The 19,542-nt window shown below is 38.0% G+C and overlaps 1 long non-coding RNA gene across 1 annotated transcript; it reads right to left on the bottom strand.

Annotated features, from left to right (window-relative positions):
* Positions 1-371: 371 nt before the first annotated feature.
* LOC143646148 (uncharacterized) lies at positions 372-17,935 on the bottom strand. Its single transcript, XR_013157340.1, has 3 exons — positions 17,824-17,935; positions 1,821-1,908; positions 372-476 (listed from the first exon to the last, which is right to left on the bottom strand). It is a non-coding gene; the product is annotated as an uncharacterized LOC143646148 (long non-coding RNA).
* Positions 17,936-19,542: the final 1,607 nt, after the last annotated feature.

Genomic DNA, 19,542 nt, shown 5'->3' with positions numbered 1-19,542 from the left:
GGCAAAGAGCCAGTTCCTTTCTTCTACAGATAGCAGTGGCTATTGCTCATAATGAACTTGGAAGCAGGTGCTTTTACATGCCTGTCATTAGTATAAAGGCCCTTCCATTTCAGGTGAGGTGATAAAAATGAAAGTTTAAACATTCATTCCAATACCTTCAGATTCCATCAAAGAGGGAAACCATATGTTAACACAGTAGGGGATGGTTGCGCTGAGTTCTCTAAGTTCATGTCATCTATTTCTGCCAGTCATGGCAACTACACACCTGAAATAGCCACAGTGGAAATAAAGCAGGCTTTCCTGATCACCATTTGTTGGGTTGGTTTATTTAGTTATTTGATAAATGCATTTTTAGCCTCACTCTCTGAGCATGGGTACACAATAGAAATACTTATAGCAACTAAGACTGGCCACGTGTTTCCCCGTTGTGGGCAGTTTCCAAGCATGCTTGCAGAAACTCTCTCTCTTTCACTAGCCTGTTGACAAAGAACACACTTTCTAGATGTCTTTTCTACTTGGTTCGTCCTTATAAACAGAATCCATGATAAGATTAATATAATCCAATTGAAAACGAATAGGGTTAATTTTTCTTATTTTAGAAATGAATATATGAAAATATAGAATTAAGTTTGTAGAGCAGCCAAGCTTGAGCATGAGGCTATTTCACAAGAGAAGAATGTTTTATGCACACAAAACCATGAACAGACCCCGAGAGGGATTTTATATTTCCTATTGATAATAAGTCACCAATAGGTCTTACATAGTCTAAAATTATTCTCACCCACCTTTTATATTAATTGGCTATGTTAAATAAATCATAACTTTGGAAGGTTACAGAGAAAAATAGAGGAAATTTTTATCTGTGTTGGCTATATTTCATATAATTTCAGATGAGGGTGCTGCATTTGGGGATCTTTTGAGACAGAGGTGTTATTAGATCAGCCCATTGCCAGGGCTGCTTTACTTGCATCTCAGAGACACAGTCCTGTTCAGTGGTCCCACAAAGACATAGCCTTTGATAGTCAGGTTTGCACCACCTGGCTGCTCCACCCAGCTACAGTTGATTTGACTGAGCTCAGTATGCAACACAAAGCAGTGAATATGTAGAATTATTGACAATATATGATAAAACCAGGAATTATCAACCTTTTTTTTCCCAAATGAGCCCTTTAAATTGAGAAATTGAGAGATACTCAGCTATTAGTAAATGTTATATATAAGAGGGTGAATGGTCAGAGATAGTTCATGAAGACATATGAGCAATCCCGAGCTGTAAGTGTGTTCAGGTTAAGAAACACAGAAACTGTGAGCAGAAGCTATTAGGTACAAGAGAAATAAACAGTAGAAGGCAAGGAAGTTCAATTGATATTGTGAGGAGAACCTAAGCATGAAAATATATGAACTCCTAATGATGAAGTTCTTGACAAAGAATCCAGTTTCCTTGGACCGAAAGGATCTTCAAGTTTTGACTCTGTGAGACATGCATGGCCTTACTATTGATCTTAATATTTTGAGTAGGAAAAAAAAAAAAAGAAAAATGATAAGATAGACAAAAGAAAAACATTATCATATGGTAAATGCCACATGCATGTTATTTTGTGTTGAGATGTGAATTCTTTATCTAATTTAATTATTGAGACAATTCTTTTATTCTTCCATTTAGCTCATAATTTAAGCTCTATTTCATGACCCATTTGTTGAGCCTCTTTTATATGCCAGGTACTTGGGCATGTGACATCCAACCCTTAGAGAGTAGATACATTTAAGGAGGGTGATAGACAGTAAAAATAAGCATATTAAACAAATTATATAATACGCACCTCAGTTCCAATTCCCCAGGAAATGGCCCATAATGAATAAATTCATCTTCAGGAGATTTATTGAAGTGTTCCCTCAGAATCAACACCCCTGTGGGGAGAAAGGAAGTAGAATTGGGCAGGGTGAGAAGTTGAATTTTACTACAGTCATAATAAAGCATCCCACAGTAACTCTGGGGCTGGAGCATTCCATCAGTATAGACACAATGGGCCTAGCTTTTATTTCCAACCTCTAGCAATAACCACCTAAAGAATGTGGGCTACCTCCAAGGGGAAAAACTGGAGAATGAACTTGGACAAGGAAATTCTGTATGGCTGAAAACATTTTCCTCAAAGTCACTCAGCAGAGAGCCATTGCCAATCCAAATCCAAACATCTGGGGGAATGTGTCCCCCGGGGAGGTCTTGGGTACTGAGCCACACCAAGTAGGTTGTATCATGATAAATGTTAGGAAACTAACACACTAAAATATGTTTTAATATAATAAGAGTTATGAAAAAAATAGAATTGAGTAAGGGAGATCCAGACAATTGGGAAGCAACTTCGAATTTAAGTAAATAATAGGGTAGGCCTCATTGGAAACTGATGTCAAAGAAAAGCTTGAATGAGAAGAGAGAGATGATGGAAAGTTAGGTGGAAAAAGTTTCAGAAAGAAGAAGCAGTAGAGCAAAGATAAACCTGGCATGACCAAGGAAGAGAAGGAAGCCAATTTTATTGGACCAGAGTACATCAATGATTGAGCATTAGGAGATGAGGTAAGACAGGAAATTGGAGACCCATTCATTTGGGACTTTGTAAGCTATCATATGTGATGAGAAAACTTTTTTCTTGGAGTAGGGGTACATGCTATACCTAAGTAATACACTGAAATAATAGGCACTATCAGTTTATTTTGGAAGTTACAAAGCAAAAGATATTCCTAGCTTCATGTATTGATCAGATTTATAGCTGTTGTATAGGATTTTGATATCAATAACTGCTTCCCTTATCACCTGAAGGATTAATTTTGTCAAGGCTCTGGAATTAGAAGAATAAGTATGAGACTCAGTTCATGAGGGCAGAGACCCATGTTGCCATTTTTATTTAGTATATCTTTTTTCCGGCCTCAATGAATTTCATTTCATTTGGACTGGTAAACAAAAACTATTGGCTTCATCCAAGCTGTGTTCTACTGATAGCATCCTTTTTTCTTTTCTTTTTTTTTTTTTTTATGGGCAGTCACTGGGAATCAAGCCTGGGTCTCTGGCATGGCAGGAGAGAACTCTGCCTGCTGAGCCACCATGGACTGCCCTGATAGCATCCTTTTTGCAATATGATTTGGAACCTGAATCTTCCCCACCTTGGCACCTACAGGGTGTAAATTATTTGCAAAGTGGGTCTTAAAGAAATAACATTGTTTCAGCCCCTGAGACACCTCATGTGTCATCTTTTGTTGCTATCCTGAGATACCATTTTGTCAGATTTCCAGACAACTTTGAAGTTAAGCAAACCCATTTTCACTTTTTATCCCTGTAGACTTCATTCATTGATCCAAATGAAAGTCCAAGCATAACACTCTGCCTTTCTCTCAGAGATTTGAGAATCATCCTTTGGATGAAGTTTCTTCATAATTTAATCTATCTTGACCCTTAGAACCAGTATTTTTACATATATTAAGCAGAAGCCTTTCCATTGTTAAAACTTACTTATCTACCTTAAACTCCAGGAGGAAGAGTTAATTGGGGCCATGACAAATCAGAATATGCAAACAATGGTATTTGGTAACTCTCTTCAGTCCTTTTACTTGTTTTCACTTGGTGTTATACTGGTGTTTCTTACTGTACACAAGCTCTATTATAAGCATCAATCATGTCCATATTTTCTACTCCCCTTGTCATGGTTAGGTTCATGTGTCAACTTGGCCAGGTGGTGGTACCCATTTGTCTGCTTGGGCAAGTGCTGACCTGTCTTTTGCTATGAGGACATTTCATAGAATTAAATCATGATCACGTTGGCTACATCCATAGCTGATTTCATTTGTAATCAGCCAAGGAGAATGTTCTAGTTTGCTAGCTGCCGGAATGCAATATACCAGGAACCAAAGGGCTTTTAAAAGGGAGAATTTAATAAGTTGTAAGTTTACAGTTCTAAGACTGGGAAAATGTCCCAATTAAAACAAGTCTATAGAAACGTCCAATCAAATGTATGCAGGGAAAGATACCTTGGTTCAAGAAGGCCAATGAAGTTCAGGGTCTCTCTCATCTGAGAAGGCACAGGGTGAACACAGTCATCGATTCTCCCTTAGCTGGAAGGGCATATGGCAAGCACAGTGTCATCTGCTAGCTTTCTCTTCTGGCTTTCATGAAGCTCCCTGGGAGGCATCTTCCTTTTTCATCTCCAAAGCGCTGGCTGATGGACTCTCTGCTTCATGGTGCTGCAACATTCTCTCCTCTCTCTGAATCTCTTCCATTCTCCCAAATGTTTCCTGTTTGATAGGACTCCAGAAACTTATCATGTGGAGACATGTCATCACCTAGGTCAACAACCACTCTTGATTAAATCACATCTCCAAGGAGATGATCTTCAGACATACAGTATTGAATAGAAGTTATTCTGCCTTTACAAAATGGGATTTAGATTAAAACATGGCTTTTCTAGGGGCTATACATCCTTTCAAACCAGCACAGGGAGGGTCTTCTTTAAGGAGTGATGCTAAATCTAATCACTGGAAGCCTTATAAGGTGGATTCAGAAGAGACAGGCTCTCTTCCTGCTTCAGCCGGTGAGCCTCTCTTGTGGAGTTCATCCAGACCCTCCATCAGAATTGTCAACTTCACAGCCTGCCCTGTGGATTTTGGACTCTGCATTCCCACAGTTACATGTGGCATTTTTTAAATTTTATATTTGAGAGAGTTTCCTGTTGATTCTGTTTCTCTAGAGAATCCTAATACAACTTGGTACAGAGAGTGGTTCTTAAGAAAAAGAATCTTAAAATTGGATTTTTTATGAATGGTTTTCTAAACTGACTGGACTCAAAGGCACTAAGGACTCTGATTCCCATAATCAGAATGACATTGCCAATCCAAGGAGTAAGTTGGCAAAAGGGATAGTCAAAACATTACCATTTGATTCTTCTAGTGCTTCACTTGAATGAAGCCAGGCTCTGGGCGATAATGTTTTTGACACTTTTACGGAGTTTTGAAGAAATAGTAAGTAAAGAGGTGTTGGTTGGTTGTTGTTAGATATACTGTATACATTAATGCATGAAAGGGAGAACAAGAAGCTTAAGCGCCATCTGACAGATATAGATATTTCTGTGAATATCTTGAAGGAAAATCTTATTTCCTGTAGCCATAGACTTGAGATCTCTGAAAATCAGACTCAGAATCTTATTGTTAGAGTAGCAACTTTATAACATAAACTGAAATCTCAATCTTGCATGGTGTCTGCCATTAAATTGAGGGCATTGATTGGAAAGGAGTGAGACCCTGAAAAATGGGGTGGCAACATATGGATTGATAATGATGTTGGTGGAGAGGTTGAAACCCAATGTCATGCTGAGTCTTCTTTAGATAATCCTGTAATTTTCTGCCCTGAGGGCATAGCTGCCCCACCTCTGTTTTGCTTTGAGGAGTTGACCACCCGACCTCCACCTGAAGGGATTAGCCCTAGAGTGATTAATTCTATTTCACCAGATGAAACTGCAAATGAAGGCCCTGAAACAAATGACTAGGAAGACACTTCAATTCTTTTAATGACCCACCCCCACTACCCCTCATTTCTTCCAGACCTATAACTAGACTAAAATCCCAACAAGTCCCTAAAGGTGAGGTGCAAAGTATCATACATGAGGAGGTGCATTATACTGCAAAAAAACTATGTGAGTTTTCCAATTTATAAAGACCAAAATCAGGGGAACATGTGTGGCAATGTATTTTAAGGGTGTGGGATAATTGTGGGAGGAATATAAGGCTGGATCAGGCTGAATTTAGTGAAATGGACCCACTAAGCAGAGATTCTGCATTTAATGTTATAGCTCGAGGGGTTGGAAAAGTCATTAAACTTCGATGTTAATCCAAATGTTCGTGTTTGGATGGTTGGCTGAAACATGAATCAAAAGGTGGCTGACATTACCTGAGGTTGAAATGCCAGAACTGCCCTGGTATAATGTAAATGAGGAGATCCAGAGGCTTGGAGAGATTGGAATGTTATAGCGGATTTATCATGCAAAGTCTGTTCTTATACCCCAGGAATGTCTAGAGGATGTATCTTTTACCAGAACAGTGAGAAATAAATTTGTTAGAACAGCGCCATCATTCCTGAAGAACTCTGTAATTGCACTTCTCTGTAGGTCAGATATTACTGTGGAAACTGCTGTCACTGAGCTGGAACCCTTAAATACAATGGGGATGACCTGATTCCAAGTTGGCAGAAGCCAGGTGTCAGCACTTAATCACCAGAGACAGGGTAGACGTGGTTATTGAAATAGACAGAAAACTCAAAGCAAGAATCGCAATAATCTGACTCACAGAGATTTGTGGCATTGGCTAGTAAATCATGGGGTACCTAGAAATACAATAAATTGACAGTTTATTAAATTCTTGTTTGAGGTATATAATCAAAAGAGTTCTAGGTCAAGTGAACAGAAGTCTAACTTGAATTACAAAAAGACAGAGTCATGGCCCCTTAATCAATTTCCAGACTTGACACAGTTTATAGACCCAGAGCCCCTTGAATGAAAGGGAGGCCAGGTCCCTTTGTGGGAGAACCCTGTTACACTTCCACAAATTTATACTGTTAACCTTCCTCTAAGTCTTCCCCAAGGAGACCAATGGCCTTTTACCAGGGTAACTGTGCATTGGGGAAAAGGAGATGATCAGATATTTCAGGGACTATTAGACACTGGTTCAGAAGTGACATTAATTCCAGGGAACTGAAAACATCACTCTGGTCCACCAGTCAGAGGGGGGCTTATAGAGGTCAGGTGATCAATGGAGTTTTAGCTCAGGTCTATCTCACAGTGGGTCCAGTGGTGCCCTGGACTCATTCTGTAGTTATTTCCCAGTTCTAGAATGCATAATTGGAATAGACATACTGAGCAACAGGCAGAATCCCCATATTGCCTCTAACTTGTGGTGGGAAAAGCCAAGTGGAAGCCACTAGAACTGCTCCTACCTAACAAAATAGTAAATCAGAAGCAATACACGATTTCTGGAGAGATTGCAGAGGTTACTGCCACTCTTAAGGACTTGAAGGATGCAGGGGTGATAATTCCCACCATATCCCCATTCAACTCTCCTATCTGCCCTGTACAGAAAACAGATGGGTCTTAGAGGATGACAGTGGATTATTGATTAAGCTCAACCAGGTGGTAACTCCAATTGCAGCTGTTGTTCCAGATATGATATCATTGCTTGAGCAAATCAATACATCCCCTGGTACCTGGTATGCAGCTATTGATCTGACAAATTCTTTTTCCTCAACAGCTGCTAAAAAAGAACCAATAGAAACAGTTTGCTTTCAGCTGGCAAGGTCAGCAATATATTTTCACTGTCTTATCTCAGGGGAATATCAACTTTCCAGCCCTATGTCATAATCTTGTCCACAGGAACCTTGAACATTTCTCCATCCCACAAGACATCACACTGGTCCATTATATTGATGATGTCATGTTGACTAGAACTAGTAAGCAAGAAGTAGCAACTACTCTCGACTTACTGGTAAGGCATTTGTGTGTCAGAGGAGGGGAGATAAATCTAACAAAAATACAGGGACCTTCCACTGCAGTGAAATTTCCAGGTATCCAGTGGTGTGGGGCATGTCAAGATATCCCTTCTAAGAGGAAAGAGAAGTTGCTTCATCTGACCCCTCCTATGACCAAAAAAGAGGCACAGCACCTAGTTGGTCTCTTTGGATTTTGGCGACAACATATTCCTCATTTGGGTGTGCTACTCTGGCCCATTCATCGAATAACCAGAAAAGCTTCTAATTTTGATGGGGACCTGGAGGCTCTCTGACAGGTCCAGGCTGCTGTACAAGCTGCTCTGCCACTTGGACCATATCATATGATCCAGTAGATCCAATGGTGCTGGAAGTGTCAGTGGCACATAGAGATGCTGTCTGGAGCCTTTGGCAGGCCCCTATCGGAGAATCACAATGCAGACATTTAGGATTTTTGATCAAGGCCTTGCCATCTGCTGCAGATAACTACTCTCCTTTTGAGAAACAGCTTTTGGCCTACTACTGGGCCTTAGTAGAGGCCGAATGCTTAACCTTGGGTCACCAAGTTTCCATGAGACCTGAGTTGCCTATCATGAGCTGGGTGTTCTCTAGCCCACCAAGCCATACAGTTGGGTGTGTACAGCAGCATTCTATAGTAAATTGGAAATGGTACATACGAGATAGGGCCAGAGAAGGTCCTGAAGGCACAGGTAAGTTACATGAAGAAGTGGCCCAAATGCCCATGGCCTCTACTCCTGCCACATTACCTTCTCTTTCCCAGACCAGAACTATGGCCTCTTGGGGAGTTCCTTACAGTGCATTGACTGAGGAAGAGAAAATTCAGGCCTGGTTTACAGATGGTTCAGCAGGTACCACCCAAAAATTGACAGCTACAACACTACAACTCCTTTCTGGGGTGTCCTTGAACAACAGTAGTGAGAGGAAATCCTCCGAGTGGGCAGAACTTTGAGCAGTGCACCTGGTTGTTCATTTTACTTGGAAGGAGAACTGGCCAGAGGTGCGTTTGTGTACTGACTCATAGGCTGTTGCTAATGGTTTGGCTGGATGGTCAGGGGCTTGGAAAGACCATAATTGGAAAATTGGTGACAAAGAGATCTGGGGAAGAAGTATGTGAGTAGACCTTTCTGAGTGGGCTAAGAACATGAACATATTTGTGTCCCATGTGAATATGCACCAGAGGGTGACTTCAGCAGAGGACGGTTTTAATAATCAAGAGGATTAGATGACCCGTTCTGTGGATACCAGTCAGCCTCTTTCCCCAGCAACTCCTGTCATTGCCCAATGGGCTCATGAACAAAGTGGTCATGGTGGTAGGGATGGAGGTTATGCATGGGCTCAGCAACATGGACTTCCACTCACCAAGGCTGACTTGGCTAGAACCACTGCTGAGTGCTCAATCTGCCAGCAGCAAGACCCACACTGAGCTCCCTATATGGCACCATTCCCCGAGGTGACCAGCCAACTACATGGTGGCAGGTTGATTACATTGGACCACTCCCTTCATGGAAGGGGCAGCAATTTGTTCTAACTGGAATAGACACACACTCTGGATATGAGTTTGCTTTCCCTGTATGCAATGCTTCTGCCAAAACTACCATCTGTGGGCTTACAGAATGCCTTATCCATCATCATGGCATTCCACACAGCATTGTTTCTGATCAAGGGACATATTTCATAGCAAATGAAGTGCAGGAATGGGCACATGCTCATGGAATTCTCTGGCCTTACCACGTTCCCCATCATCCAGAAGTAGCTGGATTGATAGAATGGTGAAATGACCTTTTGAAAACTTGGTGCCAACTAGGTGGCAAAAACTTGAAAGGTTGGGGTAATGTTCTCCATGAAGCTGTGTATGCTCTGAATGAGCATCCATTGTATGGTGCTGTTTCTCCCATAGCCAAGACCTATGGGTCCTGGAACCAAGGGGTGGAAATGGGAGTGACACCACTCACTATTACCCCTAGTGATCCACTAGAAAAATGTTGCTTCCTTTCCCTGAGACCCTGAGCTCTGCTGGTCTACAGGTTTTAGTTCCAAAAGGGGGAGTGCTTCCACCAGGAGAAACAACAATGATCTCTTTGAACTGGAATCTAAGACTGCCATCTGGTCAATTTGGGCTACTCATGCCCCTGGATCAACAAACCAAGAAGGGGATGACATTACTGACTGGGGTGATTAACCCTGACTATCATGGGGAAATAAGACTGGAACTACCCAATGGAGGTAAAGAAGAGTTTTTTCTTGGAATATAGGAGATCCCCTAGGAGCCTTTTAATCACCATTCCTGTGATTAAAATCAATGGAAAACTGCAACTAGCCAATCCAGACAGGACTACCAATGGCTCTGAAACTTCAGGAATGAAAGTTTGGGTCAGCCCACCAGGGCAAAGAACCACAGCCAGTTGCAGTACTTGCTGAGAGCAAAGGGAGTATGGAATGGGTAGTGGAAGAAGCTCATGATAAATATGAGCTACGACCACGTGATCAGTTACAGAAACGAGTACTGTGATGCTGTTTTGTTCCTGTTGTACTATTTAAGTTGTAAGATATCAAGTTTAAGAATGAATATTACCCAAGGACTTGCACCCTATTCTGGAGAGAGTTACTGTGTTTCCAGGTATATGCAGGACAGTTGAGTATTGTTAGGTGAGAAAAAAATGTGTCTTTTATTGTTTTCTATTTTGAAATTAGGTATGGTTTAAGGTGATGAGTTCAGAGGCCAAGTTGACAAGGTGTGGACTGCCATGGTCATGTTCATGTGTCAACTTGGCCACCTGGTGGTAATTATTTGTCTGGTTGAGCAAGTGCTGGCCTGTCTTTTACTATGAGGACACTTCATAGAATCAAATCATGATCACATTGGCTACATCCACAGCTGATTCCATTTGGAATCAGACAAGGGGAGTGTGTTATTTACTGAGTGATGCTTAATCTAATCACTGGAAGCCTTTTAAGGAGGATTCAGAAGAGACAGACTCTCTTCCTGCTTCGGCTGGTGAGCCTCTCCTGTGGAGTTCATCTACAACCTCCATCAGAATCATCAGCTTCACAGCCTGCTCAACAGATTTTGGACTCTACGTTCCCACAGTTATGTGAGACACTTTTATAAATTTTACATTTATGGATATTTCTTGTTGATTGTATTTCTCTAGAGAACCCAAATATGCCCCTAATAAAGTAATTATTTCTAAATCTGTTTATTGCATCTCAATCTGTTCATCCAAACCTACTTATTTTGAAAATTCAAGCATATTTCCAGGTACTACTGAATAGATCTTCATCTAGATATCTCATAGGCATCTCAAGCTTTGCATCACCATTCCCCTCCCTCTAATCCTGGTCTGTCAATACCCTGTTTGTGTGACTTGCACAACTACACAGCCAAATATCTCAGTGACAAACTCCTGGTCCATTTCATTCACGAAGTCCTATCAAATACCTTCATTAATGAAGCATTAAACATCTTTTAGAAACTTTTAGTGAAGCCTTGAAATTCTGACCTTCCCTTAGTGATACTATCTTTATTTTAACATGATAGAATCATGCTGTGGATTGAACTGTGCTCAGACCAAAATTAAGCTATGTTGAAACCCTTTTTCTTCACCTCCTCAGAATGATATGTTATTTGGAAATAGGGTCCTTAGAGAGGTAAGTAGGCAAAGTCATACTGGTGTAGTCCAGGCTGTTAATCTGATATAATCAGTGTCCTTATAAGAAGAGAAAAGTTAGATATAGACAGAAAGTGAATGAGAGAGAGAGGGTGCGATGGACGGCTGACAAATGCCCAAAGCTAGACATGCCATGGAACAGACTCTTCCCTAACGTTTCAGAAAAAACATGATCATGCTGACTCCTTGAATTTGAACCTCTGGCCTCTGGATCTGAGACAATACATTTCTTTTGTCTTTTAAGCTACCCAGTTTGCGTGTTACAGCAGCTCCAGAAAACTAAGGCAAATCATAACTCAAGAAGGTTTCAAATTATCTAGAAAAATGTTTCAAAATGTTACAGTGATAGATATATGATGAAGGAAAATAGTACAGCAACTGATTCCACTATCATCACAATTAACACTGAGGGAATTAACATAGAATTAGATTTTTTAACCTTACTTTAGACAAGTTAGTAAAACCCCAACAAATGAATGAAAAGGTAGTTCTTATCTGGAATTCATGGCATGTCACAAAATCTTCTATTAAAAGCCTAATTTATGCCTTAAGCCACACAATTGGAAAGCAATTTTGTTTCCTAATGTAAGAGAAAATAATTTTCATCTTTCTGTAATGAATTGTTAACACACTTGCCACAATTAATATTAGAACACATTGAATATATTTTGATCGTATCTCTCTTTTCTGGAAAATAAGCAACATTTCATGAAGCCAAAGTGCATTTTTATTATAAAACTTCATTGCTCTCCTTGGACACAAGCTAAAATTACTAGGTCATTCTACAGTGCAAGAAAGTGATTTCTAGAGAGTAAAAAGCAAAACTTGGCCTTCTTGTGGTACTTCTACCAATAAATAAATAATAAATAAAAAGAAAGACAATTTCTGGAAGCTAAATGCCAGACTATGTCTTGACATTCATAGGTTAAAAATAAGACTGCTTGGTTAGAATCAGTGATTATTTTGCATTATTTTGGTTAATATGGGACTGTCATTATTCTGCTTCATTGATATTTGCTCATATTGTACTTAAATTGACTATGGCTAAGCATGAACTTCCTTAATGACCTTACAAGAAAAATATAATAATCTGATGCATCTTGCAGTTTTTTAAGTAATGTATGCACAAAATATTCTCTGCCTGTCAGAATTAAGCAACATTTTGGATTATAAGATATTCAGCTCATAAAAGTATATAAATGTGTGTTTAATGACTCATTTGAAGCACTAAATGTACACATTTACATTTTAAAACTATCATGGGAGCTACAACATTTGTGAACCAAGTTCTTATCCTCTTCTAATGATCATAGCTGTCCATACAGAATGCCAGGGCATGTGTCCATTTGTGAGATACTGCTACTAATACTATGTTTTTTTGCTTTGGTAGCCATGTTTGTCAAGTTAAAATTGCCATAGATACCATAGCTGTTTGGATTCAGCATGCTCACAAGAAAGAGAAATATGCAACAGAATAACAATTATGCATTTTCAGAAAATCTAAATATTTATGGTAAAGACAAAATGGAACAGAAACATTTATAAGGAAAAGATCTCCCCAACTCCACTTGGCCAGAAACAAAACCTCTAACAATATATGTTTTCTATCTTGGGATAGGGGAGATAGTTATAACATGAATATATACTGCTATTTCTTGATTAATTAACTTTAATCATTTTTTAGCTCCCCGCTTTGAAAACTGAGGATTTAGCCTGTGCCCCACTCATGCTTTTTCTCCATTTTAGTTTTAATAGTGGCCAGTACTTTATCTTTTGTCATTTAGGTTTCAACTTTAATTAATATTAAGTTCATTTTCTTATCCTTTCAGCTTCAAAAGTATCTTTTCACTTGCATCTTATCTAAGCATACTGGTCCTCAACTTTCTGTTTAATTTTCTTCATTGCTTGCTTTTCATAAGCTTGTAATCTATAGCTTTTCTTTTGACAATATCCAATTTGATATATTTCCATTATGTTCTGTCATCAGAATTAGATTTTGGATTGTAGAGTTATAGTTAAAATCCAATGAGTAGCACATGTATTGGTCTGGCTATGGGGATATCCCCATGGAGACAAAGAGTAGACCTGTGCATCTCAAAGGTGAGTGCTCTTAAGGTCAACATGAAATATGTTATCTTTTGTTGTTGTTTTACCAATCATCAGTTACTCTAAAATTTGCCATATTTTAGTGTCTCTTTTATATGGATCATTTATTCGTGGTTTTTCTTGGAGGATCTCAAGGCCTTTTTTTATACTGTGGAGACTCTAGAACAACTTCATGGTCATATGTTCTGCATACATAGATTCCAGGATATTCTTCAGAAACTCTCCTATCATGGTATGCTGGGACTGCCTTTTAGCTGAACATAACATTTTATTTTATTTTATTAATTATTAACCATCATCAGTTAGTGAACATGTGTTAGTGGATGATTATCAGCTTACAATACAGCTACATCAGAACAATAAGCAATACCATTTTCAGAAATGCTTTGAGTTTTTCACACTTTATCAGCAAATAAACCTTTTGAATCACATTTTGTTTAAACCAATAATAATGCTTTGCATTAAAACATACAGAAAATATTTTGTTGAAAACCAAGTTGCTTGCAAATCTTGTCTCATCAATATCTGTGTTATACTTGAAAGGATCAGGTAAAGAGAAAAAAGGAAACTAAATATATATATAGTTGTAATAAAGAACTGCCAGGAATATTAAAATGTCACCATTTATGTACAGATAGTTGCTAAGCATTTTCTGATAATAAATCAAAAGATTCATTTAACTTCTATAGAAGTTAAATGAAAATTTGTGATCCTAGATATCCCTTAAATTTAATAACCTATTGAAAATTTGGGGAATCTCTGTAGAAAGTGGATTCAATTAAGTTCAGATCCTGACTCTGAGGCTACATTACTTTCTGGAGGTACTTGGAAGAGTTACTTAAAAAATGTGCGTGAGATTCAGATTCCACTTCTGAAACAGGATATAAGGCTCCTGGCTTCTGGTTTATATTCAAGTGTAAATGTGTATAAATAGCCTAATAAAAGGCTGGATAAATAATAGGAGCTCAAAATTTATAACGAATCATATTATTAAATAAAGACGATGGTGTCTATCATTTTGCTATCATCACACCAAATCTCTTTCTTAAAAACTAAGAACATCATAAAGCAACATTCCTCAAACTGTTTTAATAATACACTGAATCATCTGTAAATACGTCAATTGTATCAGAAAACAAGGTGCTGATCGATTTGACCAAATCTTTTTTCAGGAAACACCGCACTGTTCAAAATGTTAAAGGCAATAAAAATTTACTTCTTTTTATTTTTATGATATGAAGATATTTCTGTCTATTTAAAAAAATATTAAGTAGGCATTGAATAAAACTTTGGATAAAAATTTCTCAAAATGATGAAACATTAAAGTTATTCATATTTCCTTTAAATAATAGTGAAAGTTACCTATTAAGTGTATATTCTAACTGCCACGGTGTTGAGAAATGCTTCATGGATGATGTATTTAAATCATTTAATTTTGAAGGGGACTCTGAAAATAATGCTTTGGGTTCGTTTTAGATAATTAGCATCCTAAACTGCATTTAATGATTTTTAAAGCTTAAAAAAATAATATGGTGCTGCAATTTGTTCAAAGACTATCAACGACTTAATAGAATAGTTAGGAGGCTGTTTATATCCAATTAAAACTATATGTGGAAATGGGACTTTTCACATCTGTAAGGTTGACAGTAAATATTTATTTTCTGAGTGATACTTGCTAATACTTTACTTCCTAATTGCTTTTCTGCATTGCATAGCAGACTCAGAACATTCTGAAGAGATTGTACTTTTCAAACTTTAACAATAGACTATCTAAAAGCAAGCATTTGTTCACTTGAGTGATACCGTTCTATGTTAAATTATTTTGAATTTGGGTTAATAAAACTGCAAACCTTTTTCCCACGTATTCCATTTAAATAAGAAATTTAAAAGCATAATATTCCTCTCATTTCGTTCATGGATTCCCTGTCTTTAACTTTAGTATTTTCTATTCTTGCTTTTAATAATGGAAATAATGTTAAGGTGCTGTAAAGTTCACAGAATAATTTCACATGCATTATTCATCGATTATCATTTTCTAGGTAAAAAAAAAACCAACAACAACAACATATTTCTAGTGAATTGTTTCCCTCATGAATTTTCATCAGAGAAATTCTACCTCAAAATCTATTAGCCTGCATGCATTCGTACAAAGGCCCTTTGCCATTTCTTTTGGTTCAGTTGTTGAGCTGTCCCAATCCTATCTAATCTCAATTTCATATTATTTTTGTCTCTTTTTGCTTTTTATTTTTGCCCTTATAGATTATTCCCATTATCATATAAACATGCTATCAAACTTATCATTTTTAAACTCTCCTTTGTTTATCTCATTCCAGCTACTGCTGCATCTTCGTGTTATCCCACCTTATTGCAAAATCTCTTGAGAGTCTCCCTTATATACATTTCAACTTCTCTGATTCCTTTTTGAATAAACACCAATCAAGTTTTCTTTCCCAGAAATCTTCCAGGTTTTTTTACAAAGCACTGCAAAATCCAACACTTAATTCTCCATCATAATTTTCTTTGACATATCAGCAGTATTTGACAAAGGTTTTGACATGCTCATCCTTGAAACTTTATTTATACTTTGCCCCGGGTTATTCTTTTCTCATTTCACAGGACGCTTTTGTCACTTTCCTTTTTGGATCTTTTTCAAAATCCAGCTTTTTAAATGGTTAACTTCCAAATACATCATAATATTTATCTATGACTTAAAGATCTCCACTGAACTACTGGTTCATGTGGGCCAATCTTCTTAGGAATCTCCATTTGTATGCAATTGTCTAAAATTTATATCCTTTTCACCACCTCCTTTGGGCTTGACTCTAATCAATAAATGCTGTAGATGACAACTCTAATCTTGCAATTATTCAAGGCAAAAAAGGTGATGTGATCCTGAATACCTCTTATTTCCTTCAACCCTCACATTAATCTATCAGCAATTTCCAGGGGATCTAACTTCATATTATTTCCAGAATCTGACTTTCTCTTACTACTTCCATAACTATCACCAAAGATCCAGGTACTGTACTCTACGTTGAACTTGTTTAATAACATCTTAATCTTTCTTCCTTTTCTTTCTGCTCCACTCAATGATCTGTTCTCCACACAATAACCATATTGATTCTTTTAAAATTTAAGTAAATGTACTTCTCTTCTGTACTGGATTGAAGCTGTTAAGTACCCCTGAAAAGCCATGTCCTTTTAATCCTAATCTAGTCTCGTGGGGGCAGGCTCATTGTGGGCGGGGTCTTTGTATTAGTTTATTTTCATGGAGTTGTGATCCACCTGTTCCAGATGGCTCTTAATTAGCTTCCTGGAGTCCTTTAAAAAGAGAACATGAAAACCAGATGACAGACGGTAGTGCTTGGAAACAGACAGAAGTTCTGAGAGGAGGCTACTAGAAGGAACCAGGACCTGAAAACAAAGAAACCCAGGAGCAAAGAGCTAGAAAATGTCACCATGCGTCTTCCCATGTGACAGAGAAATCCTCGACTCAATTGGCCTTTCTTGAGTAAAGTTATCCTCTTGTTGGTGCATTAATTTGACATTTTCATGGACTTAGAACCATAAATTTGTAACTTAATAAATCCCCTTTGTAAAAGCCAAACTATTTCTGGTATATTGCATTTCAGCAGTATTAGTAAACCAAAACACCTTCCGTGTTCAGAACCATCAAATGTCTTCCCATAGTACTCATAATCAAATAAAGTGTCCTTACAATGGACTAGAGACACAGCAATCTACATCCTGATATTCTGTACTCTCTCTCTCTCTGCCTAGTATTTCAACTCTAGCTATTCTGGCCTCCTCAAATTTGCTTGAATGCGGTCAAGGTGTCTCCCTCAGACTTTCACCTTTTCTAGTCCCTCTAGCTATATTGTTCTCTTTTTACAGTTTGCGGTTCAAATGTCCTCTCCTCAGCTAAGATGACCTTGACCACCCAATCTAAAATAGCATCATTCCCATGTAGCTCTGTCACTCTCAATTTCCTTACCCTTCTCTTCTACTCTTCATGTAATGGAGATATATATATATATATATATTCCTTTGATAAATACATATATATTACATAAATACTTATGCTTGTGCATATATAAATCTGAGTTTTGTACATCTCCCCTCACAAGGAAGTAAGCTCTCTGGGATGAGAGACTATCTCACTAAGTTTCTGTTGAATATTGAAAAAGTAGGAATGAATCGTAGTAGAGAAATGTGACTCACAGGTCACATGAGAAGTGTGGTTGGTAGTTGTAAATAGTGCAAAGCATTTTCAAATTTGAGGTTTTGAACATTCTTGAACTATCTATGGTACCGTGTTCAAAGGTATCTTTAGGTTGCCATAGGCAGAAAGTAATTTATTGTCCCTTCTAGAGAGATGTTATTTACTAAAAGGAGTCACTGTTATTATTAGAACAGATAAATTAAGATGCGCCTAATATGTATAAATCAATCTTCTAGATGAATATAAATACAGTGAAGTCTGGGTCATAAATAATCTGCAGTCATAAATACTTTGTGGTTCCTGTGTTTGCATGACCTTAACCATTCCGAAATAAAGAGCGACTACATTCCAGGTGAAGGAGCTGTGCCTTGGCCTCGCACACATCCTGGCCATCATTTCCCGTAGCTCCAATGGAATTTGGAATCTACAGAGTCATAAAGGGGAATCTGTGGCCCGTCCTGGGAATTATTTGCAGTTACATTTCTCATTTCTGTGCTCTTTCTCTCTGGTGAAGCCTACAAGTGGCAAATGGATAGACACTGATGTGGTATGACCTAAAGAGCTCTGAAAAGTCTATCAACCAAAAATTATTACTCCATGAACATCTAGGAACCATGCCTGAAAATGTCAGCATAAACATTATGACTCCTTTGAGTTTCAACAAAATGTTTCATGAAAGTACTCCCTAAAATATTTGTAAAGTCCTGTCACCTTACTCTGAATTAAGCAGCTGTTAAACACAATAGTTACAGCCCTGAACTCAGGAACAATATTGAAATGTGAGGATAAATGCAGGTATAGTAGGGTCTAGGGTAATTCAGATAGAAAAATCTGGGCAGTCTTCCCACTGTGATTTGGTCAACCACTGACTTTTTTGGTATGATGAATGACATGATTGGAAATATGCAATTAGAGAAGCAGTAATAAAATATAAAAATCATATTGGTTTAATATATGTTTTTCCTAAAATAGATTGTGTCTGCAGCATGTTTTTTAAAATAGAGGAGAAAATATCTAAAGAGTAGATGGGAGGCAGGGCAAGAAATAAAGGGAAGAAGGAAGAGGGGAGTAGATTATTCAGATGACTAATAGCAAATAGCATGGAGTGGGGAATCAGGTGACATGGTGAATTCCAGCTCTGCATTTTCTCTGCTTATGTGAATCTAGCTATATGATTGTATTAGTTACCTAGCTTTAAAATAGATACTATACAATACCTTGGCTTAATGATGGCAATTTATTGGCTTACGATTTCAGAAGCTAGAAGACTTGCCTCCCAGGGTCAGTACCTTCTGTATGGCCAGCAATCTTCAGGGTTCCTTGGCTTTTCCATCACAGACAATACACACGGTGGTGTCTTTTTTCTTACTCTTCTGGGGTCTACTGACTTCAAGTTTCTGGCTGCTCCTTGTGGCCTTTTTACTCAGTGTCCAGTTTCCTTTGCTTATAAGGAGTTCAGCAATACTGGATTAAGGACCACCATCATTCAGTTTGTGCATGCCTTAACTAATAACATCTCAAAAGACATATCTACAAAGGGTTTACTGCCAGAGGACCAGGGGTGGACACTGCACATGCCCTTTGTGGGAGAGATGCTTCAATTCCGCTCAACAATTTATCTTTTCTAAGACAGTTTCCTCTTCTCTTAGACAGAGATTATATTTCCTTCTCACAATTATTGCTATGTGGATAAATGATATAAAGCACTAATGATATAAAGAACATTGGTATTGGCAAGTGAAGGAGCTCACTGAACAGACGATGTCCTTATTCTCATCATTATTCATAAGTATTTTAGTTCCTTTAGCTATAAATGAGGATCATTTTACTTATGCTGAAGTATTAGTGGGTACTGATACTAGAACTGACTCAGATGACAAAACTGGACTCAGTTCAGTTTTGACTAGAACTGACTCAGATGACTAGAACTGACTCAGATGACTAGAACTGACTCAGATGACAAAAAAAAAATTGAATAATATTTACCATTATCAAATATTTAGTTTTGT

This window comes from Tamandua tetradactyla, chromosome 9 (genome assembly GCF_023851605.1).
Source record: "Tamandua tetradactyla isolate mTamTet1 chromosome 9, mTamTet1.pri, whole genome shotgun sequence".
NCBI lineage: Eukaryota > Metazoa > Chordata > Mammalia > Pilosa > Myrmecophagidae > Tamandua > Tamandua tetradactyla.
This window is presented reverse-complemented; position numbering and strand designations above follow the sequence as displayed.